The sequence below is a fragment of the Carassius carassius genome, chromosome 23, assembly GCF_963082965.1.
Source record: "Carassius carassius chromosome 23, fCarCar2.1, whole genome shotgun sequence".
NCBI lineage: Eukaryota > Metazoa > Chordata > Actinopteri > Cypriniformes > Cyprinidae > Carassius > Carassius carassius.
Genome location: NC_081777.1, coordinates 5,406,371 through 5,420,543, shown reverse-complemented (window position 1 = coordinate 5,420,543; position 14,173 = coordinate 5,406,371). Strand labels below are relative to the sequence as shown.

At 34.9% G+C, this 14,173-nt stretch overlaps 1 long non-coding RNA gene across 1 annotated transcript; it reads left to right on the top strand.

Annotated features, from left to right (window-relative positions):
• Positions 1-456: 456 nt before the first annotated feature.
• Positions 457-4,534, top strand: LOC132101863 (uncharacterized). Its single transcript, XR_009423222.1, has 3 exons — positions 457-567; positions 666-766; positions 4,225-4,534. It is a non-coding gene; the product is annotated as an uncharacterized LOC132101863 (long non-coding RNA).
• Positions 4,535-14,173: the final 9,639 nt, after the last annotated feature.

Below are 14,173 nucleotides of genomic sequence, written 5' to 3'. Positions count from 1 at the left end.
AAGGTATACAAACTTTTCTTTCAGTTTTCTGAAGTGACGTTATTCATTCAAGTGCCTCACCAGAACTCAGTGTATTGCTGCATGAATAATGTTATCTGTTTTTATACAGTCTATGGTGAATATACGGTCATAAGTAAATTGCATACGTTTAAAACTATATATTTTAGAATAAAAGTAATAATAGCATATATCTTGTATAAATAGCCATACAATAACGATCGACACAAATGTGTTACATTTCTTTTTATTGTGTTATAATTCTGTTATGTCATTTAAAAGCATCGTCTGGATGGTAAAGTTTGTCTTTGGTATTTAAAACAAACTTGTCAATACATTTGACTTTCTCTGTAAAGATTTATTTATATATTTATGTTTATTATTTTTCAGTGTTTTAACGTGTTTTTCTTTATTTTTCATGTTTATGATATTTTGGAATGACTGAAGATCAGTGCAGAATTCAGTAATCCTGTGGATGGACCGAAGCAATTCCTTTTGCAGTTTAATCCATCAAAATGCTTTGCAGACATAATGGAGATGACATTCACATTGTAGAGCTTGGACAAAGTTGTAAGTAAATGTATGTACTTTATAAATGTACATTTATTGGAGTCTATCAGCTTTACAATTGTAAGGCACATTTTAATGCTTCCTTTTGCTTTTGTAAGCACACAGGCTCGGCGCAGGAACTCATCAAGGACATGACTGTTGGGATCACGCTTGTGGATAACCAAACTGAGCACCATCAGTCTGCAGTGATGTGGTCCAGGTAATAGAAGAAGAAGAAATCTGGGTGATTGGGGTTGTAACACGTTGTGGGGTTGTGTACTGTGTTAGACGATCTTGGACTGGGACTAACAGAACTTAACTAATTCAGGTTTAAAACAACTTAAGGTTTAGTAAATTACAATTTTCTTTCTTTTTCTCTTTTGGGTGAACCCTTTACGAAAATGTAGATATTTGCATTGGAAAACAGCTTAAAAATTTGGAAAACATAATTTGACATTATTTTCCCTTCAGTTTTATTCCTTGAATTTTCTATAATTGGTATTTAAAAAGTCTTTATAAAGCGTTAAATTTATCTCCATAAAATCAACAGAAACCCTGTTTATGGACATCGCCATTCTTTATTATTTTGCTGAATACTGTTTTGAATCCTGAAAAATATTCAGTGCTAGCATATTGGCCATTAGCAACTTTGCTTAAAGGGTTAGTTCACCAAAAAATGAAAATTAGGCCATGTTTTACTCATTCTCAAGTCATCCATGATTATCTTTCATATACACATGTATATATCATCTTTCAGACGAATCTGATCTGAGTTGAATTAAAAATTGTCCTGGCTCTTCCAAGTTATTTAATGGCAGTAGACAGGTGTGTTTTTTTCTCAGCAGTCCAAAAATAGTCAAATAAAATGCACCCATCCATCAATAAAACGTGCCTCACATGGCTCTGGGGGGTGAATTAAGGCTTCCTGTAGCAAATCGATGCGTTTTTTGTTAGAAAAATATCCATATTTAAAACGTTATAAACACTTTTTTTTTTCTCTTCCACTGACTATCATACGTGCAAGCCTAATTTTGTGAATCTACTTCGTGATCGGCGTATTGTTGTCTCTCCTCTGCTCTTCCGTGTTCGTCACTAATCACCGGTGCATGCATGACCCCTATGTCCTATTTTCATCCACCCGGAATGGCTCTCAAGAAAGTGAAAGAAAAGTGTTTAAATATGTTTTAAATAACATTATAAATATGTGTATTTTTCTTACAAAAACACATTGATTCGCTACAGGAGGCTCTTATTCACCTCTTAGAGCCGTGTAAGGTACTTTTTATTATGAATTGATGCACATTATTGACTACCGTATTTTCTGGACTATAAGTCATACTTTTTTTCATAGTTTGGCTGGTCCTGCGACTTATAGTCAGGTGCGACTTATCAAAATTAATTTGACATGAACCGAGAGAAATGAACTAAGAGAAAACATTACCATGTACAGAGCGCCCTCTCGCGGCTGTAGACGGTAATGTTTTCTCTTGGTTCTTGGTTTTAAATAAATGCGGCTTATAGTCCAGTGCGACTTATATAAGTTTTTTTCCTTGTCATGATGTATTTTTGGACGGATGCGACTTATACTTATGTGCGACTTATAGTCTGAAAAATACGGTACTTTTGGACTGTTGAAAAAAAACCTATTCAAAGATGCCACCTACGTCACTACAAATAGAACGCCGCCATATTTGCGACCGACTCGCCCGGTATGGCCGCCAAAACTGCCCATTTGAATGAGAGAGAGAGACAGAGATACCTGGAGAAAATTTTTTATTTTAGGCTCCGATCCTTATTTGTTACCCCCAGTTTTCTTTTGTCCATTATTATCTGCCCCAGACTTGCCCAAATTGGCCTTCCATGATATATATATATATATCTTGTACATAACCCCTCCCCATACAGTGGGGATCGCTTGAAGGCTTTCAAGAGTACAGATGCGTATCAATATGCTGTAACTGGATGGGTGAAAAACGTGAAAGTGCGGCACCTGGCCACCAAGGATTTATATTTAATCATGGGAAATGTAGGTATTATAAAAACAATTTCAAATGTATGATTTTGGTGGTAGTTTGCTCTGACTAGGTAGCGAGTTGTTAGCTAGCTAAGTGGCTAACAGCTGGTAGCCACGCGCCAGCACACGGCTAGCTGTCATTAATCTAGGGTGACCAAACGTCCTGTTTTCCCAGGACATGTCCTGTTTTAACGCCCTGTCCTGGCCGTCCTGGCTGGTTTTTAAAAAAGTGATGAAAATGTCCTGGTTTTCATTATTTTAAATTCACGCTTGCCTTTGCACACAAAACATATGAAACCGGCTTCGGCTTATAATCACCTAAATACAAATAGCAAATAATACAACACAAACGCATCACATGGGCTGAAGGCTTAACTTACCTGTTCATTGCATAGTAAGGAGTGAGATGTGGGTGTCCAGTGATCTCTTCGAATGGCAGCTAACCACTTCTTTCTTCTATCCTTTTCTTTAGGTATATAATAGAATAACAATTCAGGGTTCCTCTTTCGGCTGTTGTTGCAGCCAACCGCACAACATATTGCAGGCATATTCAGACTGTCGGTCGCAAAGATGGTGGCGCAAAGCTACAGTGACGTCATGTGAATCGAATGAATTGCCATTATAAAGCTTGGAAGAGCAAGAATAGTTTTTAATATAATCCGATTGGATTTGTCTGAAAAAAGAAAGTCACCATGGCACCTACGATGCCATGAGGTTGAGTAAAGCATGCATTTTTGGGTTAACCAACCCTTTAGCAGTCATGCTTTACCCTGAACATGCAGTGCAACAGACTATTATTTAAAAGGTATACCTCTTTACACCAATATATTTTCTGATCATTGTAAAAATGATGTGACAGATTAGAAAGTTAAAATTGGATTAAGAAAAAAAAACCTGAATATGTTGAATTGGTTTGTCACATTTTATGTCATTCAGAAATCATGTAGAATACCAATGAAGAAAATAATCTCCCCCCCCCCCCCCCCCCCATTTTTAGCCTAGTTGGTTCCGAAAGTGCATTTTCCACCTATTTTCCCATTGGGATTTTAAACTCTTTTTGTTCAGTGTAACAATCAAAACTTCATAATCATCGGGAAGAAGGAGGCGGGAACCGGCAGACAATCAAATGAAACTTTAATAATAAAATAAAGACAAAACAGCGCGACAGCCCCTCACGGATGATTGCCGCGCACAAACAAATCCAAAACACAAACTAAAATCCAGGCCTGGTCCTCTCTCGTCCTTCACTGTCGTCGCTCCAATTTATATCCTTCCATCTCCTCCGTGGGACTCGAGACCGGTGGGTCGAGCAGGTGTAGCTCATTTCCAATCACTCCACCGGCCTCGCTCCGTTCCCACAGCTCTCGGCCCCGCCCCACTCGCCACATTCAGCATAACAAAGAAATTTGTACAGGCTTTTAACAGTTTAATACAGGAAGTTATTTTGAATGTTTCTACACGAAACAGTTGAGGAGCACCATTTACTTTTGACTTTCATTTTTGGTTACATTTTTCAAAATATCTTCCACTTGAATGTGAATTACAATTTGCATTTATTGATAGCTGTGCTTTTAACAAAACACACAACATTATTAGTGTATGTACAAATGTGTGTTAATTTGTTATAAATTTATTTAGTAATGTAATATTTTTTGTTTTCCCAGCCATCCGGTGACATTAAGGATGTTGAGAAAGAAATTGAAGAGGGCATTCTGATTGTAACTGAGGAGCAGCAATGTGATGTGCTTCCCAAGGAATAACCAACATTGGTCTCATTTGGACATCCTGCCATCATTGACACCTCCCATGTCCCCAAGGCATTTGGACCCCTAATGGGTCTGTATGCAGTGAACATCCACTACCTCATGAAATACACCATTGAGGCTCTGCAAAAACTTGTGAAGATCAGCTGCTCCCACCATGTGCTCGCTACAGCGACAGTAACTGTAGGTGTGGGGGAGTGAATGTACAGTGCTCTCTCCACCCTCAACCCCATGACTGAGGTGTCCTTGAGCAAGCCACCGAACCCCCAACTGCTCCCCGGGCGCCGCAGCATAAATGGCTGCCCACTGCTTTTTTTTTTAAGGAACTTTAGGTTTTTTTGTGCCTTTCACTACATTTTAGAATGTACATTAAAGTTTTTCATGTCATGACTTGGAATATGCATGTTGTCATGTAAACAAATGTTGTTTCACCTCTCATTTCTTAAACAGTTTGTACACATTTTCAGTATGTAGCATTATGATGGTGGAGAGTTTGGAAACTTTCAAGATCCTTCTGATGTTAACACCTCTGTCTGGTCATGTTGTGCTATGAAATTTAGAATCTGACGGTTTAGATCTTTGTGCTTCCATGTGCATTCATTCCATTTACTATATCTTATTATACAGAAGTACAGTACACTAATTTTTTGTAACTAATTGTGATATTATATACATATATCTTGGTTTCTCATTTTGACCATGTCTTGCATTATGGTGGGGTAGTGCATGTGAACTTTTGCAGGGCTAATATGCAGAGTTTAACCTACTGATTTTCATATTGAGTTATGAAATAAAAACAAATTCCTTTGGTTTTGATCTGATGAATTGAAATGAAACTATTTGTTTCTCAATCCCATGCCAATGTTATTTATTATACATCACACTTTCAAGTGTCGTTTCAGATCTTTAGACGTGTGTGTTTGTATTTTGCAATTTTTTTTAATCAATTATCAGTTGATGTGTTGACAGCAAATTGCTTGTTCAATTTAAATGTGAATGCAAGTGTTGTCTCTATCATTAAATAAATTACATAAAAAAAATGTTTTGTCATCTTTATTTAAACATTTAAGGCAGTGGGGTAACATTTGTTTACGATTATTGATCGAAGTAAAAAAAAAAAAAATCCCTGTTGACACAACATGATTTAGGTGACTGGACTAGAAAATAATAGTCAAGTCAACTTAAAGAAATTTGTTACCTGGACTAATTCCACTCTAATTTGAAGTTGTTTCTAAACAGTTTTTTTTTGTCAAGATAACAAAAAAATTTTAGGCAGCGGGGTAACATAATATTTTTAGTTGACTCAACAAATTCTTTTTTACAGTGTAGATAGATTCCTTATATTTTATGGATGTAAAGATGCAATACACATTAGGATGTTTTAGTTTAGTTTAGTTTTTAATACAAAGAAAACAGACTACAAATTACTTTAATTTTGTTAAATGTTCCATTTAGTTGTTGTTGTTTTTCCATGATCATTAACATTTAGTATAAGCATGTGCTAAACGTTTAGAAATCAAACGTAACAATTATGATATCAAGCTGAATATACAATTTAAATGTCTTAACTGTGACAGTCCGAAATTGCATATACAGTGTGACAAAAATACTTTTTGCTTCCAGATGGTACAGTCACAGCATCTACCTGGCCCATGTTAAACAGCCATACTCTGTGACCTACAGGCAGTGACCTCTGACCTCAGCCCTGTACCTGAATGAGACCTCAACTCACTAGTATGGAGTCCAGACTGCGCTTGTTTCTGTCAGCTGCAGCACACATCTAAAGCTCTCTCACACATATGTTCGGATTTAGATCGTACCGTTGGCTTTTATTCCTCCCTCCACTATTGGAGAAAGAGTGGAGGGAGGGGAAAAAGAAAGTAAGAGAAAGACACACTGAGCGGCAATTACCTCAGCTCTTGGCAGGAGTTCTAATTAAAACCAAACTTGCTTCCCTCCGTGAACAAACATGACAGACGCTGAAGCTTTTTTCAGTCCTGCCAAGATGTAAAGTGAGTGCAGGTGCCTCAGGAATGCCAGAGACTAGTGAGGGGGCACGACAGAAGTGACCTTTCTCTTTCCTTCACTGTGTTTCTATCACTCGTTCCCTCGTTTTCACCTATTTTCATCCCAGCAGATGTCTATGCATTTCGATGCGTCATTTTTAAGTTTGTGTGTATTCTGTGCTTCTAGGTAAATTTTCACGTAAAGTAACATCCCATGCTTTCAGTGCAATAAGTAGATAGCAACATTATGTTGCCTTTTAAGATGCTTTATTTTCTAAGGCAGCATCGCCTATGTGAAGAAAACAATCCCAGAATGCATTGACCTTAGTAAAAAAAAATATATATTTTTTTGTTGAGTAATAAATTAGATATATTATAAATTCACAATATTTCATTTAATACTAAAATAGTATTAACAAACAATAGTTTATTTGTGTTCACTGAATATTTGTGCTGGGTGGTAATTTACTATATATTTCCTGGATTACGTAATCAGATTCCAAGAATTAAGTACTTGTCATTAGATTATATTTCATTCTAAAATACTCATAATCAAACTACTGGTAACTTGTTTCTTTCTTTTTTTTCTTTTTTGATTATATGAATAAATATTCACACAAATGTACAGTGGCCGAGAGAGCTCAACACGCTACAACTTAAGAAAACACATGCAAATTGAAAAAACACCAGCAAATGAAGAAAACATCTTCATCAGTTTGACAACACAAGTTTTGCAAATCATCACAAAACATGTATATAACGAAATGCGCTGCAAATCCTTCACAACACATGTATATAACGAAACGCACTGCAAATCATCACAACACATGCATATAACGAAATGCGCTGCAAATCCTCACAACACATGCATATAACTAAACGCTCTGCAAATTATCACAGCACATGCACATTAAGAAACAATCAATGAAGCATTGCAAATTTATTTTCATTAACCTTGAAATTATATTGATTCAATTCAATTCAAGTTTATTTGTATAGCGCTTTTTACAATACAAATCGTTACAAAGCAACTTTACAGAAAATTATGTTTCTACAATATTTAATAGTAGCTTATAAGTGGTGACTGTCAGTTTGTGCACGTATGACAGGATTTTTAGAAAAAAATAATACAAGACGTAGTCAACCAGACGATGAACATTATTAATATTATTTATTAATAATTATTATATGATGCAGTCACACTTGTAGCAATATTTGTTAGTTCTGTTTGTTGATTCAGGGTTAGCATCATCTGAGGTCCTCTGACGGGTCAGCATCATCTCTTCTCAGGTGTTCTGGATCCAGACTGGAGCTTGTGTAAATTCTAGTTGTCTAAATCCCGTGGCAAAACATAGAAACAAAATAGAGACATCATTAGCATAGCTGCTGATCCAACAAAGTAAAATTAGTTTAACCCAAGCTAATGAATAAGAATGCACATTTGATCAGATGCAACTACACTCACAATTTAAGAGATACATTATTCGAATGCTTGGGGAAAGAGATGCGTTTTTAATCTAGATTTAATCTAGATTAACTAATAGTGCATTACAATAGTCCAGTCTAGAGGTCATGAATGCATGAACTATCTTTTCTGCATCAGAAACAAATAACATGTTTCGTAGCTTGGCAATGTTTCTAAGATGGAAGAATGCAGTTTTTGTAACATGGGAAATATGATTTTCAAAAGACAAATTGCTGTCTAATATAACACCCAGATTTTTGACTGTAGAGGAAGTAACAGTACATCCGTCTAGTTGCAGATTGTAATCTACAAGATTCTGTGTAGTGCTTTTTGGTCCAATAATTAATATCTCTGTCTTATCCGAGTTTAATTGGAGAAAATTATTTGTCATCCAATCTTTTACATTTTTAACACACTCTGTTAGCTTAGATAATTTAGAAGTTTCATCTGGTCTTGTTGAGATATATAGCTGAGTATCATCAGCATAGCAGTGGAAGCTAATTCCGTATTTTCTAATAATATTACCATGGGGCAACATGTATATTGAAAATAGAAGGGGACCTAGGACGGATCCTTGTGGCACTCCATATTTTACTGATGATAAATGAGATGACAACCCATTTAAGTTGAGCTGAGGATATTAAATTTAGCCATCTTAAGTAACGTTTTACATTTAATCATGTAATTATTCATCTTATTTAGGCTAATAATATCCAAAAGATAAAGGAATCGTGCAATCAGGGTGTTTAAAAAAAAAAAAAAACTCACCTTTCAGTTTTCATGAAAATTGAAACTCATATGGGATTTTAACAAAACTTGAGTGAGTAAATTATGACAGTATTTCCTTTTAGGTTGAACTATTATATATATTAACACACATCGACGTAAGCAGCTTGTGGTTCGGACCGGCTGTGACTTTATGCTTTCACAGATTTACCTTACTGTGAAACACAACACTCTCAATAAATGCTACTGCACAACCACAGACATATGATCATATTAGATTAGTGGAGGAAAGAGCAGAACGACAAAAAAAGAGGAGAGAAAGAGTTAAAGACCTGCAGAGAGACAGAGACAGAGTGAGTCTGGTTTTTAAATGAGTCTGGTTTCGTGGTTTTAAAATGAGATTAACCTTCGAAAGATGAACAGTTTTATTAAAAATGACAGTGAACTGAGGTTTACTCCCAACAGAAAAAAAAATAGCAAAACAGATTAAGGAAAATAATGGGAACACAGAAAGCCAGAGCTGAAGGATTCGTTCCACTGGACATAAGCCTCGGAGCCAAGATGAGACAGCAGAAAAAAATGAAATAAATGAGGGACAAGAGTATTTTCAGGCCTTCTTGGAATAACAAAAAGGAAAATATTCAAAATAAAAAATGATACTTAGTAGAAAACAATTGAGAATAAGTGAAAACAACTGGAGAAGAGCAAGACTTTTGCATGCAACCCTTACAGAAAACACTGATGGTATGAACTGTTTGACATATTTACCATGGTACAGAATGATTATCATATTCATACATGTACAATTTTTTATTATTTTAGGGTCACTGAGATACTATTTTGCTATTTATCATTAATAGTTTGAATTTATTCATTTATTTATTTTCCATATTTATTTAGTTTTCTTGTAAAGATTTTTGCTTAATTTTGTTGTTTTGATATTTTCATTAGGTTATGTGTTTTTTGTTTGGTTTTTAATATATATATATATATATATATATATATATATTTTTTTTTTTTTTTTTTTTTTTTCTGCAGTTTTTATTTTGATGTTGGTATTTTTATTTATGTTATATATCAAGTAAGAAATGTTTCCTTCTCAATTACCTGAAATAAAAATAAAAATAAATAAAAACCGTATGTTTTATGCTTTTGGTTTTAGTTAACTATAATAACCCTGATATCATTTGTGCAATGTATATAGTTGTTTTAGTGAAATATAACTTCATGTTCAAGTTTCTTCTTTCTTTTTTTGTTGTTGTTGCTGTTGACAGTATTGTCATTGATTTTGTTTAGTTTGTTTGTTGTTAGTGAACCAATAAAGAAAATGTAGAACTTAAACTATTCTGATGTATAGAAAGTGTGATTATGTCAGCTTAAGTACTGTACACTCTGTCATAGATGTGCTGGTAAATACACCTGCAAATACACTCCAGCTTTTCCAGATCAGAAACCAGCTGAAGGTATCAGCACAACAGCTGAAAGAAGCAACAAGAACTTGGTCACAAAGATAATGAAAAGAAACTTGGCAGAGCTCAAACAAATATAAGAACTGTGAGAGATGAATGTAGGGAGAGAGAGAGAGATGGTATATTATCCAAGCAATACATGTTGGTTTGTGTATGTTTGTCTTAGTGGTTTGTCCTGTGGTATGTCTACAATCTCTGTGATGAAGTCTGGGTTTGTGTGGTGTAACCCATGCCATTCCTTGAATGTTTTGGATGTACGCCAGGTTTCTCACTACAGTTATCACCTTCATCATGTCCACAGTATTCTGCATGGCTGCACACATGACTCTGGTAAGACGGATGGGTCATTCCTGTTATGCAGCACAGCTCTGTCACTTTTAAAAATGCTTTTATATGCTTTTTGTTGTAGTCTAGTATGTCTAAGGGGGTCAGTAGTTCTTTTAACTTTTAAACTTGCACTGGTAGTGTAATATTAATGAAATTAAATGGCAATTAAGTATACTAAAGAGAGACACTTTGATGACTGTTTTGTAACACACTTGAGTACTACTGTACTTGATTATAATTTCAAATGTTGTGTCTTGTTCAGTATTACATTTAGTTAACATATTTTATATTTACTAATATATTTCAGTGCATTTCATACAAGTTTCACTAAAAATTACATTCACCATGTTTACCATAAATTAGTAAGTTTTACCATGTTTGGCAAGTTTTGCATAAATCCATTGCAGTATTCAGGAGTACACTTTAACCATATTTCAAAGACAACATAAGTAATTATGAAATTACAAATAAAGGTCTGTCTAAAGTGAGTCAAAAAAGAATTCCTAAATTCAACTAATTGCATTCATTATAAATGTAAAATATAATACATTTTCATTTATTTTCAGTTAACGTAGTAAATTCTCTGAAAACATTAGATTCAGAGCTCGCTTAAGTTTATTCTTTTAAAGTACATTATTTTCATAAATAGTACAATGCAAACAGTATGAAAGTATGAAAAATTGTGCTTCTTTTCCACAACACACGTTTAGGCTCAGACACCTTAATTATATTCATCATAATTACATTATTTACACAATGATAAGAAAATGAACAGAGCAATTGTTAACTGAATTTTAAATAACATTAATTTATGTTTTTGATCATCATTTTTTAATCAATAATTATTCTACAGATTTTTGTAATTATATGAAATGAGATTCATTTCATTTCAGAATGATGTTTGTGTTGTTGTTTTCCTGCTGAAAATGATGTCACTTACTGGTCATAAAAAAAAAAAATAATAATAATAATAATAACAGTACAAAACTGAAGACACAGGAAAACCCTAGCACAACGAAAAATGTCAAAATATGCTCAAAATAAAATTATTCAGCTATTTAAATTATTTCATATTCACCTCCACTCACGTTTAATTGTGATAAATGAAATAATTAATAATCTAGATTTTTTTATTCATCAAATTTTATTCTATATATTGGGGCTAATTAAAAGGAATGGCTCTGCATGGCATAAGCAGTGTGAGACTCACATCGCTCTGTCTGTGTTTGACTGTAGTGAGACGGATGTTCATAAAGAAATGGACTTTCCTGCGGAGTACTGGGAATATGGTTTCAGTTGGCGGCACTGCTGTCTGTCCGGTGAGTTATGCTGTGTTTGGTCAAGTCTGCAGGTCTCTTACGGTAAGTGCAGGTTGATCCTCGCTCCTGAGAGCTGGAAGCTGGCTCGTGTGCATTGAGGGAAATTTTCCACAGCTCTGCTCGGTCCAGAATATACACGCAACACACACTGAACCACCTTTGTCAGAGGGAGCCACCTTCCCTCCCGTCATGGAGGCCTGAACCAGCATGCTGGCAGTCCTAATCTACAGCACATTTCCCCTCGCTGGGTACCGAATCCCAGCTCTGCCTGCAGGTGCCATTTTATATCCATGAAATGCAAAACAATGCAGTAAATAAGCTGTAATAAGATTACACTCATACACTGCCCAGAGAAAGAAAGGAAGAAGAAAGACCTGAGATCTGGGCTGTTTAAGATTATTGTTTAAGATCTGTTCTACTGTCTCTGTAATCCCCTCAGAAAAGATTTTTTCCCATGATTCACAGATACGTGGCATACTAATGACAGGTGTTGGGGGAGTCACTAAGCTGGTCAACAGACTCAACTTCCTCTCTATTACTCTGTGAATATTCAATAGTCATGTTGTGTTAGTGAACAAATCAGTGTTTTGAATTAATCTTTTAAGAGAACTAAATGTTCCTGTTCGCATCCGTGTGCTGACAGATATCATTTATTCACTGGTTTCTCCCGTTTGAAGAATGTGTCCACTTGTGAAAAAGAAGTGCACTTAATTGTATGGAATTATATGTTGAATTGTACTGAATGTGCACTTTTACTGTACATCAAAATTATAAGTCTATTTAACTCTTTCCCCACCAGTGTTTTTGAAAAATGTTGCCAGCCACTGCCAGCATTTTTTATCATTTCCACTCAAATTTCATGGCCCCCTGAAAATTTTGTTGTATGAATATCTAAACATGCAATACATCGAAATAAAGAACAGAGCCTCTGTTTAAACTCCGGAAAATTCCGTTTTTGGCGGGGAAACGAGCTCGTGAATAATGCAAAATTCTGTGTTTGGTGGGAAAGAGTTAATAATAATAATAATAATATTATTCCTTACATTTATATAGTGCTTTTCTAGGTACTCAAATCGCTTTACATTGGCAGGGGTATCTCCCCATCCACCACCAATGTGCAGCATCCACCTGTTAAAAAAAATGTAAATAAAACAAATTATTAAAAATATGCACTTGCAGATAACATATTACTGAAATAAAATATAACTTATGTGTACTTAAAGAAAAAGTGAACTATGTAAAAAAAGTCAAATTAAAAGTATTACTATAAAATACATTTTGTCATGCTTTAAAGACGTATGCTTATTTTAATGTGTTGGTTAACATACTAAAGCACATGTGAAGTACAAATTTTTACTGTGTTATTTGATATTACATTTAATGTATGTACTAAACTGAAAGTACATCAACAAACACAAGTGTCCATAGAATTACACTAAAGTGTGTTTTAGTTTATCAAACATACTTGACAGTACACTTTAACCAATGTAAAGACAATAGAAGTACTGTGTTATTACATATTAGAAATTGTGTAATTACATATAAAATTTATTTAAGTCCTACTTCAGGGGGTCAAAAACTGAACTCTGATTTCACACTTTATTTTAGAGTATGTTTCCATAATAAGTACTCTTTTTAAAAGTATGCTAAAACTTTTTTTTACAAGTGACTTTGTTGTCATTTGTTGGGTAAAATAACCCTTGTCCTGGTTGTGACAAACATGTTTTTAAACAAAACAGTTGAGTGAATGATTCATTGACTCACTCATAGCATAAAAAACTCACTTGCCACCAGGGCTGGGGTTATAATTCGGCCCTGGACAAATCAAGCCCATCTGGCACACAATTTCCCCCATGAATGTTTTGCTCGGTTATATGGCCTTTAGTTGGATTAAATTATAATAGATATTACTGAATTTATGACAAATGCAACAAACTTAATAATGCATTTTTTGTCACATAGAAATGCAGTTGACATTAAAGCATTGATTTTGAGCTAGAATTCAGGAAATTTATCGATAAAGTCAGTCATCATTTCCTAACCTCATGTCATTCCAAACCTATATGACTTAGTTTCTTCTGTAGAACACAGAAGATATTTTGTAGAATGTTACCAAACCATTTTGGTTCCCATAAATTTCTACTGTACAGACAAAAATGTCTTGTATTTCTGTAATTATCTTCTCTTATGTTCCACAGAAGAACGAAATTCATAAAGTTTTGAAATGACACAATCTTGAGTAAATGACAGTTTTCATTTTTGGGTGAACTATCCTTTAAGTGTGGAACGGGCACCGCCTAGGTTCCACCGCTTGCCATCTCCCGTGTGAAGAGGCTCGCGTGGGGCGCAGCAGGTAGTAGCGTCGCCGTGTGCCTGCAACTGTTTCTCATTTTTGGGGCCGGTGTACGCGTAGCGGTTTAGGCGATTCTACTCGGAACATAAATACAAACTGAAAAACCTGTGAAATCCAAGTGGTAAGCTTCAACATCTGTATTTTATTTTATTGTTTTACAATTGTTTAGCGTTCTTTAGGAATCC